This window comes from Heloderma suspectum, chromosome 10 (genome assembly GCF_057233095.1).
Source record: "Heloderma suspectum isolate Gila_16-S chromosome 10, 16-S_ref, whole genome shotgun sequence".
In the NCBI taxonomy this organism is placed as follows: Eukaryota; Metazoa; Chordata; class Lepidosauria; order Squamata; family Helodermatidae; genus Heloderma; species Heloderma suspectum.
In genome coordinates this window covers 27,932,881-27,950,660 of record NC_139467.1, presented here as the reverse complement: position 1 = coordinate 27,950,660, position 17,780 = coordinate 27,932,881, and the positions used below count along the sequence as shown (strand labels likewise).

Genomic DNA, 17,780 nt, shown 5'->3' with positions numbered 1-17,780 from the left:
TCTAGTCCACTATGATCAATTCTCAGAGGTACCTAGCATTTTTCAGGAGGCATGCCATAAAATGCTCCTCCCCCATGGAAACCCCACTCCCTGCAAGCGCCTTCATTTAAAGAACACCTTGAATATTTGTTACAGGAGTTCCGCCAAGTGAAATTGTTGCCAGTTTGTTCCCTGGAGTCTCCCTATATGTAGTTTTCACCCGGGCTGGCCATTAGGCTGACTGAGGTGCTCACTTTGGGCAGCAGATGCTGAGAGATGGCAGCAAGGAGCCAGAGGAGACCGCTCTGTGCCACGTGGCCTGCCCTGCACCCCCTAGGGTAGCCTGCGGTGGAGAACGCTGCTCCACTGTCAGTGTTGAATAGAGATTCCACTGCCTGTCCAGTTAGCTTTCGTGGATGGCAGGGGTTCCCAACCTTTTTGGACCATGGGCACATTTGGGAATTAGAAAAAACTGCTGTGGGCATCACCACGAAATGGCTCCCATGGAGGATGTGGCTAGTCACATAATGGCTGCCATGGGGGCCTAGCTAGTCAAGAGGTGGGGTGGGAGAGAAATAGCGAGGCTAGAGCTGGGAGGGAAAGGGAAAGAGGTGCTTCCTGACCCATCCGATCTTCTTCCGTCCTTCTGTCCTGGCACTCTCTTTCTCTGTCCCCACTACCAGCCTCTAGCCTCGCTATTTCTCTCCACCTGACCCCTTTCCTAACTATTTCTCTCCCTTCCCCAGCCCTAGTCGGGGTTGGACTCGATGGTCTTATAGGTCCCTTCCAACCCAACTATTCTATGATAGACTTCTTCTTCCTCTCCCTTCCTAGCCCCTAGGCTTGGTTTTTCTCACCCACCCACCCCATTATCTTGCTGTTTCTCTCCACACTCAGCCTCTAGCCTAGCTATTTCTCTCTCCCACCTCTTTATCTCACTGTTTCTCTCCCCTCCTAGCCTCTAGCCTTGTTCTTGCTCTCCCTTCCTAGCCTCTAGCCTTGCTCTTCCTCTCCCACTCACCCCTTTATCTTGCTGTTTCTCTCCACTCCCAGCTCTAGCTTCAGTATTTCTCTCCTCCCCACCTCTTGACCTTGCTGTTTCTCCCTCCCCCCGCCCCCATTCCTAGCCCCTAGCCTCTCTCTCTTTTCTCTCCTCTACCCCTTTGCCTTCCTTTCTCTTCCTGCCTGCTGAACAGCTGATCAGTGGCAGGTTCAGGAACAGGAAAGAGAAACTGGGCCCCTAATGTTTTTCAATTTTTCATTAATTTTTTTGGAGGGGGCAGGCAGTGAAGAGCTTTGCAGGCACCATTGGAGGTGGCCACAAGAGCTACATTGGGGACCCTGATATATGGCATGGGAGGGGCACCTTCTTGTTCTTCGCTTCAGGCAACAAATGGCTCAGGCCATCCCTGGCTCTTATGCCAAATCACCAAAGTACTTTCTATCATTATTTACTGATGCAATGCCACCATATAAATCAGGGGTGCGGAACCTCAGGCCTGGGGGGTAAATCTGGCCCTCCAGGGTTCCCTAGATGGGCAAGCCCCCTTCCCCTGGCCCCACACACTTTCCCCCAGCCACCCATCATTTGGTAGTTTCCTGGCTTTTCTGCTGTTTTTTCCTTATTCTGAAAGGTTGAAATGCCTCTCCTAAGGCTTAGTTACTGGCAGTAACAGCTTTAAGCTACAGTAGTCTGGTATTTTTAAAGTTTTTGGCCCCAGCCACTGAAATGCAGCCCCCAAAAGCTTATCCAGAATTGAATTTGGCCCTCTGGCTGAAAGAGGTTCCCCACCCCTAATATAAATGGTGCGATACGATGAAAGGACAGGTCCCTGCCCCAGGGACTTACAATTTAGAAAATACCACAAGGAGGAAAACAGAGGGAGGGGAGGGAAAAGGGAGCATGGGTAGAGAGGGGGAAAATATGCAGTTACTGTGGTTACATATAATTATATTTAATTACAGTAGGATATGGGGTCTAGGGTCATGTCTCATCTCCTACAGAATAATTCCAATGAGTTATACTTCTCTGACTATGGGTTCATGTCCTGCTGCTATTTCTGTGCCATTTTTAATGCTTTTTTCTTCTTGCTGTGATTCCAGCCTATCAGCAATCACATAGTGAAGTTGATGACATCACCGTGTCACATAGCCAAACCAATTTGACTAGGTCACAAAGTCATGGAGAACAAATCGTGCCAATCATTTGACCTCAGTCCAAAGGTGGGCCGAGTGGAAAGGAATGTCCCAATTGTGAAGACAGACATGCTTCCTTGGCAGTAAACACATCCCATGTCTTGTTGCGCATGAACACATTCCTTCCCCACAGCCATAAACATCTGTGTGTGTGGCCGGGGGGGACGGACGAAAAATTACCAAAGAGAGCGGCTTTCAAGGGAAGTGAAAAGGTTCATGGAATTTCACCGCATGGTTTGACCTAGCACTACTAAAAAAGAGAGCTGAAAGTTACTAGTATATTTGAAGAAAATTGTAGTAATGTAGAAGGCTGCCTTCCTTCAATGCCTCCTCCGAGGGAAGCTTGGAAGGTGGCAACAACGGAGAGTGCTTTTCAGTGGTGGCCCCCCAGCAGTGGAATGAGCACCCCAATTTGGGCCACCTGGCACCAACATTGTTATCTTTTTGGCACCAGGTTAAGACCTATCTCTTTTCCCAGGCATTTGGTAGCACATAAGGAGTGCTACATTTAATCGATCCTGGATGTGTCCTCAGTTATGACTGACTATTCAAAGTTGTTTTTAGTTATATGTTGTTTATGTATGTTGTCTGTGTGTTTTACGTAGATGGCCTTTAAACTTTGTATGTTGTATTTTAATGTTTTTCTGTAAACCACCCAGAGAGCTTCAACTATGGGGTGGTATAGAAATGTAAATATAAAATAATAATAATAATAATAAGTAGTAGTAGTAGTAGTAGTCGTCGTCGTCAGGCCATTGCTCCATCTCCCTCAGTATTGTCTACACCAGCGGTAGGCAGATGAGAGGCTTCTGCGATCTGTGCTTTTTTAGTAGAACCTCTCAAACCACCGACTGGAGTCAGGTGCAAAAGAGTAGTTCAGGACAGACATACACCATAAGGTCCACTGAGCACATGGCTCAGACCAAGAATTTGTTTTTGGTATCAAAACTGGGCCTGCGGTCCTTTCACACATAAAAATCCACTCCTGCTTTTCCTCGTCTTCCATCTTGGCAGCCTAATTTGCAAGGGAAGAAGACAAGCCTTTTTGTTGTTGCAGTTGTTAAACATCTGGGAGCCAGAAACCCTTGCAGATCTATTCCACGTCACCCAGAGATCTACCAGTAGATCTACCTTCTGTTTGTCCTGACTGGCAATGGTTCTCCAGGGATCTCAGACAGAGGTGCTAGGGATTCAACAGGGGACCTTCTAAACGCAAAGCACTTGAGCTGTGGCCCTTCTAGTATCATCTTCTATCTCCAGCCATGTTTGGTGTCCAGCTTGGACTGGATCCCAGCTGAGCCAGGGAATGCAAGGCCAGGTTGATGGTACAGCTTTCCTCAATCCAGGCCCCAACTGCAGTGCAGCGGTGGAGTTTCGGGCTTCAGTCAGACAGACTTCAGCTCAGCCTTCTTCATCCAGGAGCATTAGGACTCCAACCCCCATCATCTTGGTTGGGGATCTGGGCTTGAGGGGGAGTTGTAGTCCAATACATCTGGGAGACACTAGGCAGAGAATGTTTCGTTTAAGGCATCCCTGTGCCACCTAGTAGAAATACCAGTTTCAAATACCAAGAACCCATGAATATCTATAATAATAAAAGAGGATAGAGTACCAGTCGAGTCTGGTGGGTCTGATTTCCGTGGGGCTGTGAATCCATTCTGAGTTTCAGGCAGAACCAGCCAGAACTCTGAAGGAGCTATCCAAGGTGCTCTTCTTGCGTTGTTCATGGTTAACAAACCATGATTTGTTAGCATGGCTGGGTTCACATAATACAACAACCCAAAATTCAACAAAAACACATGGTTCAATGACAACCCACACTCAACCTGTATGCTCGTTTGTCATGTTGTGTGAACCCAGCCAGGCAACTTTGTTCATTCACGGTTCTTATTTCTGAGTAAACATGTGTAGGCTCGGGATGCCTGGCTACAATCAGAAGCGAATTCCTCAATAATGGATGGGCCAATAATGGATGCTGAACTCTAGCCCCAAAACAGGATCTGCACCTTGGATAGTTCCTTTAGAATTCTGACTGGTTCTGATGGAAACCCAGAATGGATTCACAACGCTGCCAAAATTGGAGCCACCAGCCTCCACTGATCAGTACCAGTGGCTCCAAAATCATGAGACCTAGACACCTGAAGCGTGGCATGCATACAAAGGGGGCTCCAGGGAGTTTGTAGTCCAATGGTTCTGTGGGACACAAGATTGGGGAAGGCTGCTCCTCAATTCCTTGGCACTTTTGCATGTGTTTTTGCAAAGCGTGAGCTCTCTCCCATCGAGCCAAGTTATTTCTTTTTTTCATCTTTGTAAATTGACGTTACATTGATGAAATAATGAGAATAAAAACGTCCACAGTATAATAAACAGTGGGGAATGGCATGACTCAGACTCCGGTTTCTCGATAATCTCTCAAGTGGTTTTATAACTATTTTGCCCCACCAAGATCATCCACATTTTTATTGCATTACAAGATGCAATATGAGATGAGTCTTAAAAAATGCAGTTTGGGAGTTCTGCTGGGCCGGTTGCTTAAAAGGAAACTCTTACAAAATTCAGATATACATAGACCCTATTGGATCACAGCCGAAGATCCTTGAACTCAACATTGGGGCTGGGGAGGAGTTCCTGCAACAGAATTGTGGGCAAATAAATGTTGGGCCATCTGTTTAAAATTCACATAGATTATTCAGCACAATGGCACAATAAAACAGATGGAGAAAACTGAATGTGCTTAATCATTTTTTCCCAACACTGAGAAAAGAAGAGGGAAAAACTGGTTCACGTGGTTGGATCAAAGTGATGATGTATTGCATATATTAGGATATACAACAACAGAACCCATGGATTTAGTATTAATATTACACTATGTATTTAAAGCGTATAATGAAGGCTGCAATCTTGCCTGGGAGTAAGTCCCATCAAGCTCAATGGGGCTTACTTCTGAGTAGACATGTATATGACTGCCATATAAGGTCGTTAAATGGAATTGGAATTTACTGATGCAAAAAGTTATGTAATGTTATTAATTATATTTCTAGTTGTTAATCCCTTAAGACAGTTTTTTGTAATATTTTAAATAAATCTTGATATTTCCTACTCACCCCCATTTTTTATTCTGTCTTATATCCTATGCACATTTACTTGAGAGTAAGTCCCACTAGGCACAGGTAGGCACATGCTTTGCATGGAGAAAGCCCTGGGTTTGATCCCAGCCTTGTTGTGGTGAAGGGGCTTGCATAACTCAGTGAAGCCATAAGCTATGCTGTGCAGGGCCACCCAAGACGGACAGGTCATGGTGGAGAGTTCTGACAAAATGTGTTCCACTGGAGAAGGAAATGGCAACCCACCCCAGTATTCTTGCCAAGAAAATCCCATGGAACGTATCACAAGGCTAAAAGAGATGACGCTGGAAGATGAGCCCCTCAGGTCGGAAGGTGTCCAATATACTACTAGGGAAGAGCAGAGGGAATTTCCAAGTAGCGCCAGAAAGAGTGAAGCGGCTGGGCCAAAGCCGAAAGGACACTCAGCTGTGAATGTGTCTGGTGGTGAAAAGAAAGTCCGATGCTGTAAAGAACAATATTGTTTAGGAACCTGGAATGTAAGATCAATGAATCAAGGTAAGCTGGAGTTGGTCAAACATAAGATGGCAAGATTGAACATCGACATCTTGGGAATCAGCGAACTAAAAGGGACGGGCATGGGCGAATTTAATTCAGGTGACCATTATATCTACCTCTGTGGGCAAGAATCCCTTAGAAGAAATGGAGTAGCACTCATAGTCAACAAAAGGGTGGGAAAAGCAGTACTGAGGTTGTTGTTGTTTATTTGTTCGCTTCTGACTCTTTGTGACTTCATGGACCAGCCCACACCAGAGCTTCCTGTCGGCCATCGCCACCCCCAGCTCCCCCAAGGTCGAGTCCATCACCTCCAGAATATCATCCATCCATCTTGCCCTTGGTCGGCCCCTCTTCCTTTTGCCTTCCACTTTCCCTAGCATCAGCAGCTTCTCCAGGGTATCCTGTCTTCTCATTATGTGGCCAAAGTACTTCAGTTTTGCCTTTCATATCATTCCCTCAAGTGAGCAGTCTGGCTTTATTTCCTGGAGTATGGACTGGTTTGATCTTCTTGCAGTCCAAGGCACTCTCAGAATTTTCCTCCAACACCTCAGTTCAAAAGTATCTATCTTCCTTCGCTCAGCCTTCCTTATGGTCCAGCTCTCGCAGCCATAGGTTACTACGGGGAATACCATTGCTTTCACTATGCGGACCTTTGTTGTCAGTGTGATGTCTCTGCTCTTCACTATTTTATCAAGATTTGTCATTGCTCTCCTACCAAGAAGTAAACGTCTTCTGATTTCCTGGCTGCAGTCAGCGTCTGCAGTAATCTTTGTGCCTAGAAAGACCAAGTCTGTCACTGCCTCCACGTTTTCTCCCTCTATTTGCCAGTTATCCATCAAGCTGGTTGCCATAATCTTGGGGTTTTTGAGGTTTAACTGCAACCCAGCTTTTGCACTTTCTTCTTTCACCTTCGTCATGAGGTTCCTCAGCTCCTCCTCGCTTTCAGCCATCAAAGTGGTATCATCTGCATATCGGAGATTGTTAATGTTTCTTCCAGCGATTTTAACTCCAGCCTTGGCTTCATCAAGCCCAGCACGTTGCATGATGTGTTCTGTGTACAGGTTGAATAGGTAGGGTGAGAGTATACAACTCTGCCCTACTCCTTTCCCAATCTTAAACCAGTCCATTGATCCGTGGTCTGTTCTTACTGTTGCTACTTGGTCATTACACAGATTCCTCAGGAGGCAGACAAGATGACTTGGTATCCCCATACCACCAAGAACTTGCCACAATTTGTGATGATCCACACAGTCAAAGGCTTTAGAATAGTCAATAAAACAAAAATAGATGTTTTTCTGAAACTCCCTGGCTTTCTCCATTATCCAGTTATCTCAAAAACGATAGAATTATCTCAGTACGAATCCAAGGCAAACCATTCAACATCACAGTAATTCAAGTCTATGTCCCAGCCACTGAGGCCGAAGAAGCTGAGGTTGATCGGTTCTATGAAGACCTACAACACCTTCTACAACTAACACCAAAAAAAGATGTCCTCTTCATCATAGGGGATTGGAATGCTAAAGTAGGAAGTCAAGAAATCACAGGGATAACAGGCAAGCATGGCCTTGGTGTACAAAATGAAGCAGGACAAAGGCTAATACAGTTTTGCCAAGACAACACGCTGATCATAGCAAACACTCTTTTCCAACAGCACAAGAGGCGACTCTATACATGGACATCACCAAATGGTCAATATCAAAATCAGATTGATTATGTCCTTTGCAGCCAAAGATGGAGAAGTTCTATACAGTCAGTAAAAACAAGACCTGGAGCTGACTGTGGCTCAGATCATGAGCTTCTTATTGCAAAATTTCGGCTTAAATTGAAGAACGTAGGGAAAACCACTAAACCATTCAAGTATGACCTAAATCATATCCCTTATGAATATACAGTGGAGGTGAGGAATAGATTTCAGGGATTAGACCTGATAGACAGAGCACCTGAGGAACTATGGATGGAGGTCTGTAACATTGTTCAGGAGGCAGCAACTCAATCCATCCCAAAGAAAGAGAAATGCAAGAAAGCAAAGTGGCTGTCTGATGAGGCTTTACAAGTAGCTGAGGAAAGAAGGGAAGCGAAAAGCAAGGAGAAAGGGGAAGATATATCCAACTGAATGCAGAGTTCCAGAGAACAGCAAGGAGAGACAAGAAGGCCTTCTTAAATGAACAATGCAAAGAAATCGAGGAAAACAACAGAATGGGAAAGACTAGAGATCTCTTCAAGAAAATCGGAGATCTCAAAGAAACGTTTTGTGCAAAGACGGGCATGATAAAGGACAAAGAAGGCAGGGACCTAACAAAAGCAGATGAGATTAAGAAGAGGTGGAAAGAATACACAGAACAACTATGCAGGAAAGATCTTAATGTCCCTGATAGCCATGATAGTGCGGTCACTGAACTTGAGCCGGACATCCTAGAGAGTGAAGTCAAGTGGGCCTTAGGAAGCATTACTAACAACAAAGCTAGCGGAGATGACAGTATTCCAGCTGAGCTATTTAAAATCCTAAAAGATGATGCTGTTAAAGTGCTGCACTCAATATGCCCACAAATTTGGAACACTCAACAGTGGCCACAAGACTGGAAAAGGTCAGTTTACATTCCAATTCCAAAGAAGGGCAATGCCAAAGAGAGTTCAAACTACCGCACAATTGTGCTCATTTCAAATGCCAGCAAGGTTATGCTCAAAATCCTACAAGCTAGGCTTCAGCAGTATGTGGACTGAGAACTACCAGAAGTACAAACTGGGTTTCGAAGAGGCAGAGGAACTAGAGATCAAATCGCCAACATTCGCTGGATCATGAAGAAAGCAAGAGAATTCCAGAAAAACGTCTATTTCTGCTTCATTGACTATGCTAAAGCCTTTGATTGTGTGGATCACAACAAACTCTGGCAAATTCGTAAAGAGATGGGACGAGACCACCTTACCTGTCTCCTGAGAAACCTGTACGAGGGTCAAGAAGCAACAGTAAGAACCGGACATGGAACAACCGATTGGTTCAAAATTGAGAAACGAGTACGACAAGGCTGTATATTGTCACCCTGCTTATTTAACTTATATGCAGAGTACATCATGAGAAACGCCGGCCTGGATTAATCACAGGTTGGAATTAAGATTGCCGGGAGAATTATCAACAACCTCAGATACGCAGACGATACCACCCTAATGGCAGAAAGCAAAGAGGATCTCAAGAGCCTCTTGTTGAGGGTAAAAGTGGAGAGTGCAAAAGCTGGTTTGAAACTCAACATTAAAAAAACGAAGATCATGGCATCTGGCCCCATCACTTCCTGGCATATAGAAGGGGAAGAAATGGAAGCAGTGACAGATTTTACTTTCTTGGGCTCCAAGATCACCGCAGACAGTGACTGTAGCCATGAAATTAAAAGACGCTTGCTCCTTGGGAGGAAAGCTATGGCCAACCTAGACAGCATAGTAAGAAGCAGAGACATCACCTTGCCGACAAAGGTCCGTCTAATCAAAGCTATGGTTTTCCCAGTAATAATGTATGGCTGTAAGAGCTGGACTATAAGGAAGGCTGAGCGCCGGAGAATTGATGCGTTTGACTGGAGAAGACTCTTACGAGTCCCCTGGACTGCAAGGAGGTCAAATCAGTCCATCCTAAAGGAAATCAACCCTGACTGCTCATTGGAAGGACAGATACTGAAGCTGAAGCTCAAATATTTTGGCCACCTAATGCGAAGAGAAAAGTCACTGGAAAAGACCCTGATACTGGGAAAGATCGAAGGCAAAAGGAGAAGGGGATGGCAGAGGATGAGATGGCTAGATAGCATCACCAGTGCAATGAATATGAACTTGAGCACACTCCAGGAGAGAGCGGAGGACAGGAAGGCCTGGTGTGCTATGGTCCATGGGGTCACGAAGAGTCGGACACGACTGAACGACTGAACAACAACAACCTCCAGTGTATTTCTTTATTTAATATATTTATTTACAACATTTATATACTGCTCCATATCTAAACAGATTCCAGAGTGGTGAATAATAAACAATTAAAAGATAAAAAGAATAAAAACACCATATCAAAAGTTTTTTAAAAATAGAATATGAACAAAAACTGTGGCTGGTCAATCAAGGAATAATTAATCTTCTTGAAATAAAGATGTTTTGAGGAGGTGCAGAAAACAGCACAATGTTGGCACCTGCCTGACCACCAGAAGCAGGGAGTTCCATTGAAAGGGGGCCATCACATTGAAGGCTCTTCTACAGTTGGGCTACAGGTCCATGCAGAACCACCAGGAACATGCCCTCCGATGACCTCAGTGACAGGGCAGGTTGGCAAGGGAGAAGGCACTCTCTCAGGTATCCTGGTCCCAAGTTGTTTAGGGCTTTGTACACTAGTACCAGAACCTTAGACCTGGCCCGGTAGCAAATAGGCAGCCAGTGTAGTTCGCCCAGCAAAGGAGTTACATGCTGAAAAGGGGCAGCTCCTGATAAAAGCCGAGCTGCTGCATTCTGCACTAGCTCCAGCTTCCGGACCAGCCATAAGGGCAGCCCCACATAGAGTGCACTGAGGTATTCCAGTCTTGCGTTCCTAGCACCTGTGGTACTGTGGCCAAGCTATCCCTGTCCAGGAGAAGCCATAGCTGATGAAACAATTAAATTAGCCTTCCCTGGTACTCTCCCAATGTCTTGGACTACAAATATAACCGCAGCCAGCATGGCCCCCATTGGTGACAGTCTGTCATTCTAAGTCTGCACCAGCAAATCTGGTGCTAATGCAGGTGTGACCACTGTAAGATTGTCCTTCCAGTAGCATGGTCATTAGCCAGCATAGCCATTGGCCATGCTGGCTGGGGATGGTTGGAGTTATAGTCCAAGACTTCACCCGGAGAGCAGCAGATTGGAGAAAGCTGACTTAAAGGATGTCGTGTAACAGGTCCGGGAAAGTCTACCACCAAAGACCCCGCAGAGCTTTTGCAAGTCAGGACTGACAATAGCGGTCTACAGATAGGCCAATAATCAGACTCAGTGACCTCATTCACACAACATGACAAGCCGGGGTATGGGTTGAATATGCGCTGAGTGTGGGTTGCCATTCAGCCATGGGTTTGTCAATCATAGATGATAGAATAGGAGGGTTGGAAGGGGCCTATGAGACCATTGAGTCCAACCCCCTGCTCAATGCAGGAATGTTGTTGAATCATGGGCTGTTGTGTGAACCCAGCCATGCTAACAAACCACGGTTTGTTAATCATGAACAACCCACAGTTCACAACCCAACACCAAACCATGGGTGCTTTTCTTGCATTGTTCATTGTTAACAAACCATGGTTTGTTAGCATAGCTGGGTTCACATAATACAACAACCCACAATTCAACAAAAACCCATGGTTCAATGATAAACCACACTCAACCCGTACGCTGGCTTATCATGTTGTGTGAACCCAGCCAGGCAACTCTGCTCATTCACAGTTCTTACTTCTGAGTAAACATGTGTAGGCTCGGGCTGCTTGCCTACAATCAGAAGCGCACTTCACAGGGTGTAAGGCTCAGCAAGACTTACTTTGGAGTAAACATGCTAAGGGTTGCATTCTTGGGCAATCCTCACCCCCAAATCACTTATCTTTTAATGAATTCCTCAATAACAGATGGCCCAATCCCAAAACCTGCCAGACTACCAAATACACAGGGAGGGTAAAGCCCACCAACTCTGTCGATATCTCATGTCATAACAAGAAGGAAGAGAAATCTTATAGCAATGTTGCACTCATGCTGACAGCAGTTTTGCTGGTGAAGGCTTCAAATGACAGACCTGGAGCTCTCTTCCCTGTGCCAATAGCAGACGGATTGGGACTAGTGAAGACTCATGGCTCCGATGTGAGCGGGGCAGTGAATCCGCTCCAGGTTTCAGTCGGACCTCTTCAGAACTCTGACTGAAACCAAGAGCAGATTCACTGCCCCACTGACAACGGAGCCACGAGCCCCCATTGATTAGTACTGCAACAGTTTAATGTCCCTGCCAACCAGAGTCCCAATCCAGGTCCCCCCCTCCTGCTGCACCTGCTGTCCGAACTTTAAAAACCATTCAGGCAATTCCTCGTGGTGTGAATGGTGTCCTGCAGGGGTAAGCGACCTGGGCCTCTCCAGATGTTTTTTGGCTACAACTCCCATCATCCCTGTGACCACTGGCTAAGCTGGCTGGGGCTTATGGGAGTTGTAGTCCCACACATCTGAAGAGCACCATGCTGCCTACGTCTGGTGCACTGTACTGATGTACTGTCTAGTTTGGCCCTTAATAGAGGAAAGATGTAAGTAACATTTCCATGAGTCAGATCACACCATTCTGCCTTACGGATCGGGCCAGCTGAAGAATGCAGATACGGCTCTGCCCAAAACAGCGCTTGACACAGAACACTGGGAAGGAATGACACGTCCAGCTGGTTTTACTAGGTTACTCTCTGACGCTATCTTGAAACTTCACCCAGCTGCATATCTCTTGGGGATTGTAACGTCCTTTCTCCGTGCATTTAAATCTTTTTCATCAACAGTGGATGGATAAATGCCAAAGCGCTGTTTCTCTCTCTCTCTTTCCCTGGGCATGATGCTACCTCCTCCTCCTCATTTAAAACCATGAAATGTTACTCACAGACACTCCTGCGTTCCCACCAGCCCTATAAAACTCTTTACACAGACACACACATTTTCTCAGCAAGCCAAGGATCTGGATTTATGAATATACATCCACTCCTTGCCTTTCCATCAAAAGAATTAAGCTTGGGCTTCAACCAATGTGTGATCCCCCTCCCTCCCAAACCCAAAAGAATGACTGGATGATCCTGCTGAAAGGAAGAATGAGGAGACCCACTTCCTGCCTTTAGCTCTCCAGCCCATCTGAGCCAAATCATTCAGAAACGAGATTCTGCATTGAGAGAACTAGTCCATCAAAAATGCCTCCTGCAATGTCTTCGCATTTAGTCCTTGCAACAAACAACACAATCCAGGCTTTGTGTGTGTGTGTATGTGATTTACAGCACTATCTTAAGCATGTTACCCAGGAGTCAGTCCTATTATGTTCAATAGGATTTCCTCCTGGGTAAGTGTGTATAGGATTGCAGCCAAAGTTAACACACAGCGCACTGCAACAGGATCTTTATGTACTTCCACAGATCTCCCTGTTTTGTTTTGTTTTCCCCCGTTACATACTTCTAGGAATCTAATTTTGCTTTTGCAGGGGTCGAGGGAGCGATTAGAAGCTTTTAGTGCAGGGCATTTTCTTCCTACTACAAACACACACAAAATGCTTTACACCGAGGCCCCTGAGAAGTAGTTGGAAGACAACATACAAAACAGCCACGCAATTCATCCATTCATGGGGGAATCCAGTCAAAAGAGTGACTTACCGTTAGTAAGGGAGCCATCCACCGCATTTTCCCTCTTGTGAGTCTCTTCTGCTGATCTTCTTTCCTGCCAATTATTTCCCAAACACCTGGATGACGATCCGCTCGCTTGGAAGACGGCAGGGAGAGGAGCTCAGAAGTGCAGCTTCCCAGCTTGCTGGTTCATGGGCCATCTGAAGAACAACATGTAAGAAAGGGGAGGGAACAGGCTGTAACCGCAGCTCCAGTCTTTTTCTTTTGCAAAGACGAGAGAGAAAGAGAGAGAGAGAGAAAAGACCTCTCGAGTTGGTCGGGCAAGTATTTTGATGGGCACAAAAGAGCCACAAGAACAAAACCGGCGCATGTAAACGACAGGACGCACTGGCTCTCCCGAGACACATGGCCAAATTACATGCGCCCTCTCTGAGACACCCAGCAGCACCACTTCAAAATTAAGGGCCATTCTGGATCATCCCTACCCGTTACACATACGCCCCGGGCATTTTGCTCTGGGCGTCTTTGAGATACTTCTTCACGGTGTGCGGGCGGATGGGGGGCTCTGATCTACGGAAATGAGCATGATTATTGTAAAAGGGGGGTCATTTTGTAGCCGAGGGTCTCTCTCTCTCTCTCTCTCTCTCTCTCTGTTCTGTGGGACCCTGGAGACGTTTGGTGGTGGCCCCGTGCTATTTCTCGGTCTCCTTCTGGTTTATTCACCCCCTGCTGGTTATTACTTTTAAAGGGGGGGGGGAGGCAAAGTAGACAAAGGTTGCAGAGATAGGAGGATAGGTTGTAGAGAAGAGGTAACACAAACCGCCTAAAATCCACCCCTTCGAGCGCGCGCCCGGCAGCAAAGTCCTGCAAAAGCCCCGAATCTCGCCACAACAAGGTGCCAAAGGAAGTTAACACAACAAGAAAGCAGGGCCACGATTTGCAGGGCACGGAGCTCGCCACCCCCTCCCTCTCCGTCCTCCTCTCTCCACCCTTTCCCCTTCCTCAACCCCCCCCCCGCCCCGGGGTAATTACCTCGAGCCACGCTGTCGGGCTCCCCGCAGTCTGGGCAGCTGCTCCGTGTCCCCCCCCCGCCCCTGCCCGCCAAGGCGCCTCAATCGCGCTGGCCGCGGCTCCTGTCGGACGCCTTCGTCCCACTCCGCTTCGCCTCGCGCAGGGCAAGACGGATCGGCAACGTGGCGGCGCGGGGGCGGCGAGACGGGAGGGGAAGCCGCGGCGCACAGCTCCGGCCGGATCGTTGGATCGCAGCCCCCCGTCTCTGCCCTCTCCGGACGGGGGTCCTCTTGCGCCGCCCCCTTCCCGCGACCTCCTTTCGATGGGGCCCCCCAACCCGGCTCCTTCCTCCCCCCGCCGCCCCGTCTTCTTCCGCAGTCTTTCCCCCGGGCGTTCTTGCGCACACGCGCGCTTGCTCTGGCTTTCCCTTCCAAAGTCTTTCTGGGTATCGGGTTACTCCGCTTCCTCTCCTAGATTTCAGCAATAACGGTCGCGATCGTGATTTCCCCTTGGAATGCGTGTTCTTTGCGCGGAGCAAGCGCTCGCTTTCCTCCAAAGGGCTCGTGCCGAGAAGGAGATCGCTTTCTGCCTCTTCACTTTCTGTCTCTCTCCTTCTCAACTTGTTTGGGAGCCAAAACGGGAGGGGTGTAAAACAAAAACCATAAGGACACCAGAAGAGCCGTGCTGGATCAGGCCAAAGGGCCATCTAGTCCAGCATTCTGTCCGCACAGTGGCCAACCAGCTAGCTGCCCAAAGGAGGCCCACAAGCAGGGCAGGAGCGCAACAGCACCCTCCCCTCATGTCCCCCAGCAACTGGTGTGCATAGGTGTCGAGCCATCAGGACCAGTAGCCGCTGGCAGCCTTGTTCTCCATGAATTTGTCCAACCCTCTTTGGTGGCCTTTGGTATATCTTGTGGTAGCAAATCCCATAGTTTATGCACCACGTGAAGAAATACTTCCTTTAATCTGTCCTGAATCTCCCACCAAGCAGCTTCATGGGATGACCCCAGGTTCTAGTATTATATAAGAAAGAGAGAAAAATGACTCCCTCTCCACTTTCTCCACACCATGCACAATTTTGTACCCCTCTATCATGTCACATCTTACTCTCCTTTTTTCTAAGCTAAACAGTCCCAGATGTTGTAACCTTTCCTCATAGGGAGGTTGCTCCAGCCCTTTGATCATTTTAGTTGCCCCCTTTCCAACTCTACAATATTCTTTTTATGGCGTGGTGACTAGAAGTGTACACAGTATTCCAAATGTGGTCACTCAATAGATTTGTGTAAGAGCAGTATGATATTGGCAGTTTTATTTTCAATTCCTTTCCTAGTTATGTTTAACATAGAATTTGTTTTTTTCACAGCAGCCACACACTGACTGGATCAACATTTTCATTGAGTGGTCCACCACAAACCCAAAATCTCTTTCTTGGTCAGTCACCACTAGCTCAAATCCCATCAGCATATAAGTGAAGTTGGGATTTTTTGCCCCAATGTGCATCACTTTACACTCACTCACACTGAATAGCATTTGCCATCTTAATGCCCATTCTCGCAGTTTGATCCTTTTGGAGCTCTTCAGAATCCATTTTTGTTTTAACCATGCTCAATAATTTGGTGTCATCAGCAAACTTGGCAACCTCACTGCTCACTCCTCATTCCAGATCATTTATGGAAAAGTTAAAAAGCATTGGTGCCAATACAGATTCTTGTGGGACCCTACTGTTTATATCCCTCCATCGGGATTTACCATTTATTCCTACTCTGTGCTTTCTGTTCTTTAACCAGAAACAATATCTGGAGGGCCATAGGTATGCCACACAGGGGTCACCCCAGCCTACGCCACTGCACCACCTAATCCAAAAGAGGACCTCTCTTCTTATTCCATGAGTGCTAAGTTTGCTTAGGAGTCTTTGGTGAGGGACTTTATCAAAGGCCTTTTGGAAGACCAGGTAAACAAAGTCGACCGGATCACCCCTGTCCACATGTTTATTGACACTGTCAAAGAACTCTAAAAGGTTAGTGAGACAGGACTTACCTTTGCAGAAGCCATGCTGATTTCTTTTTCAAGTTCTGCACCTAGGAAAAAGAAACCAAATGCACAGTTACAAGATGGGGGATACGTGGCTCAACCACACTACAAGCGAGAAGGATCTTGGAATTGTTGTCGATCACAAGCTGAATATGAGCCAACAATGTGATGTGGCTGCAAAAAAGGCCAGTGCTCTTTTGGGCTGCATTAATAGAATCATAGCTTCCAAATCCCGGGAAGTACTAGTTCCCCTCTACTCAGCACTGGTTAGGCCTCATCTGGAGTACTGTGTCCAGTTCTGGGCACCACACTTTAAGAAGGATGCAGACAAACTGGAGAGGGTTCAGAGGAGGGAAACAAAGATGATCAGGGGACTGGAAACAAAGCCCTATGAAGAGAGACTGAAAGAACTGGGCATGTTTAGCCTTGAGAAGAGAAGAGTGAGGGGAGATAGGATAGCACTCTTCAAGTACTTGAAAGGTTGTCACAGAGAAGAAGGCCAGGATCTCTTCTTGATCATCCCAGAGTGCAGGACACGGAATAATAGGCTCAAGTTACAGGAAGCCAGATTCCAGCTGAACATCAGGAAAAACTTCCTGACTGTAACAGCAATCCGACAATGGAACCAGTTACCTAGGGAGGTGGTGGGCTCCCCCACACTGGAGGCCTTCAAGACGAGGCTGGACAGCCATCTGTCAGGGATGCTCTGAGTTGGATTCCTGCATTGAGCAGGGGGTTGGACTCGATGGCCTTGTAGGCCCCTTCCAACCCTACTATTCTATGATTCTATGATTCTATGATTCTATACATTTACTAATTTTATCTTTAATCATGCTTTCCACCAATTACCCGGAACAGACGTTAAGTGAACCAACCTGTAATTTCCCAGATCCCCCCTGGATCCTTAAAAAAAAAAAAAAAAGAAAGGTGTTACACTGGCCATTCTCCAGTCCTCTGGTACAGAGGCTGATCTTAGAGACATGTATATTTTCGTTAGAAGATATGGGAACTGAGTGTGGGAACTGGAGATGCATGCACCCCCCCCCCACACACACACACACTGGGTAGTAGTACATTTTGAAGTGCAGGAGCTCATCATGACAGTGTATACCAGCTTTCCCCATCCTGGTGCCCTCCTCTAGATGTGTTGGACTACAATTCCCAGCATGCCCCAGCCAGCTCTCTTACTTCAGGGTGGCTTGATCATCTGTATCCTCTAGCAAAGTGAGAATATGAATTTTACCCTCAGATCAGGTACGCTTTTAAAAATATTGCTTGTAGCCCTCCCTTCCTTCAAGGAGCTCAAGTTAGCATACAGACTGGGTTCTCTCCCTCTTCCTCCATTTTATCATCACAACAATCCTGTGAGGTATCTTACACTGAGAGACAGTGAGCGGCCCAAGGTCATGGCCGAGTGGGGATTTGAACCTGGGTCTCCCTCATTCTAATCTGACACTCTAAACCACAGCTGGAGAACTTGTGCTCCTCCAGATGTTGTTGGACTCCAACTTCCATCAGCCCCCACCAGAACAGCTCATGGCCAGGGATAATGGGAACTGTAGTCCAACAATATCTGGAGGGCCATAGGTATGCCACACAGGGGTCACCCCAGCCT

General features: G+C 46.8%; 1 protein-coding gene across 5 annotated transcripts in view; it reads right to left on the bottom strand.

Moving 5' to 3' along the window:
• The window catches only part of TMEM200B (transmembrane protein 200B), a 41,097-nt gene extending 26,346 nt beyond the window's left edge, over positions 1 to 14,751 (bottom strand). For 4 of the 5 annotated variants that reach the window (XM_084815681.1, XM_084815682.1, XM_084815678.1 and 1 more), the window contains exons 1-2: positions 14,156 to 14,751; positions 13,154 to 13,323 (exon numbers count right to left, since the gene is read on the bottom strand). The gene's annotated coding sequence lies outside the window, so the exon portion shown is untranslated. The remainder of the gene's footprint in view (positions 1 to 13,153; positions 13,324 to 14,155) is intronic. The other variant, XM_084815677.1, reaches the window with a different exon arrangement.
• Between the last annotated feature and the right edge of the window lie 3,029 nt (positions 14,752 to 17,780).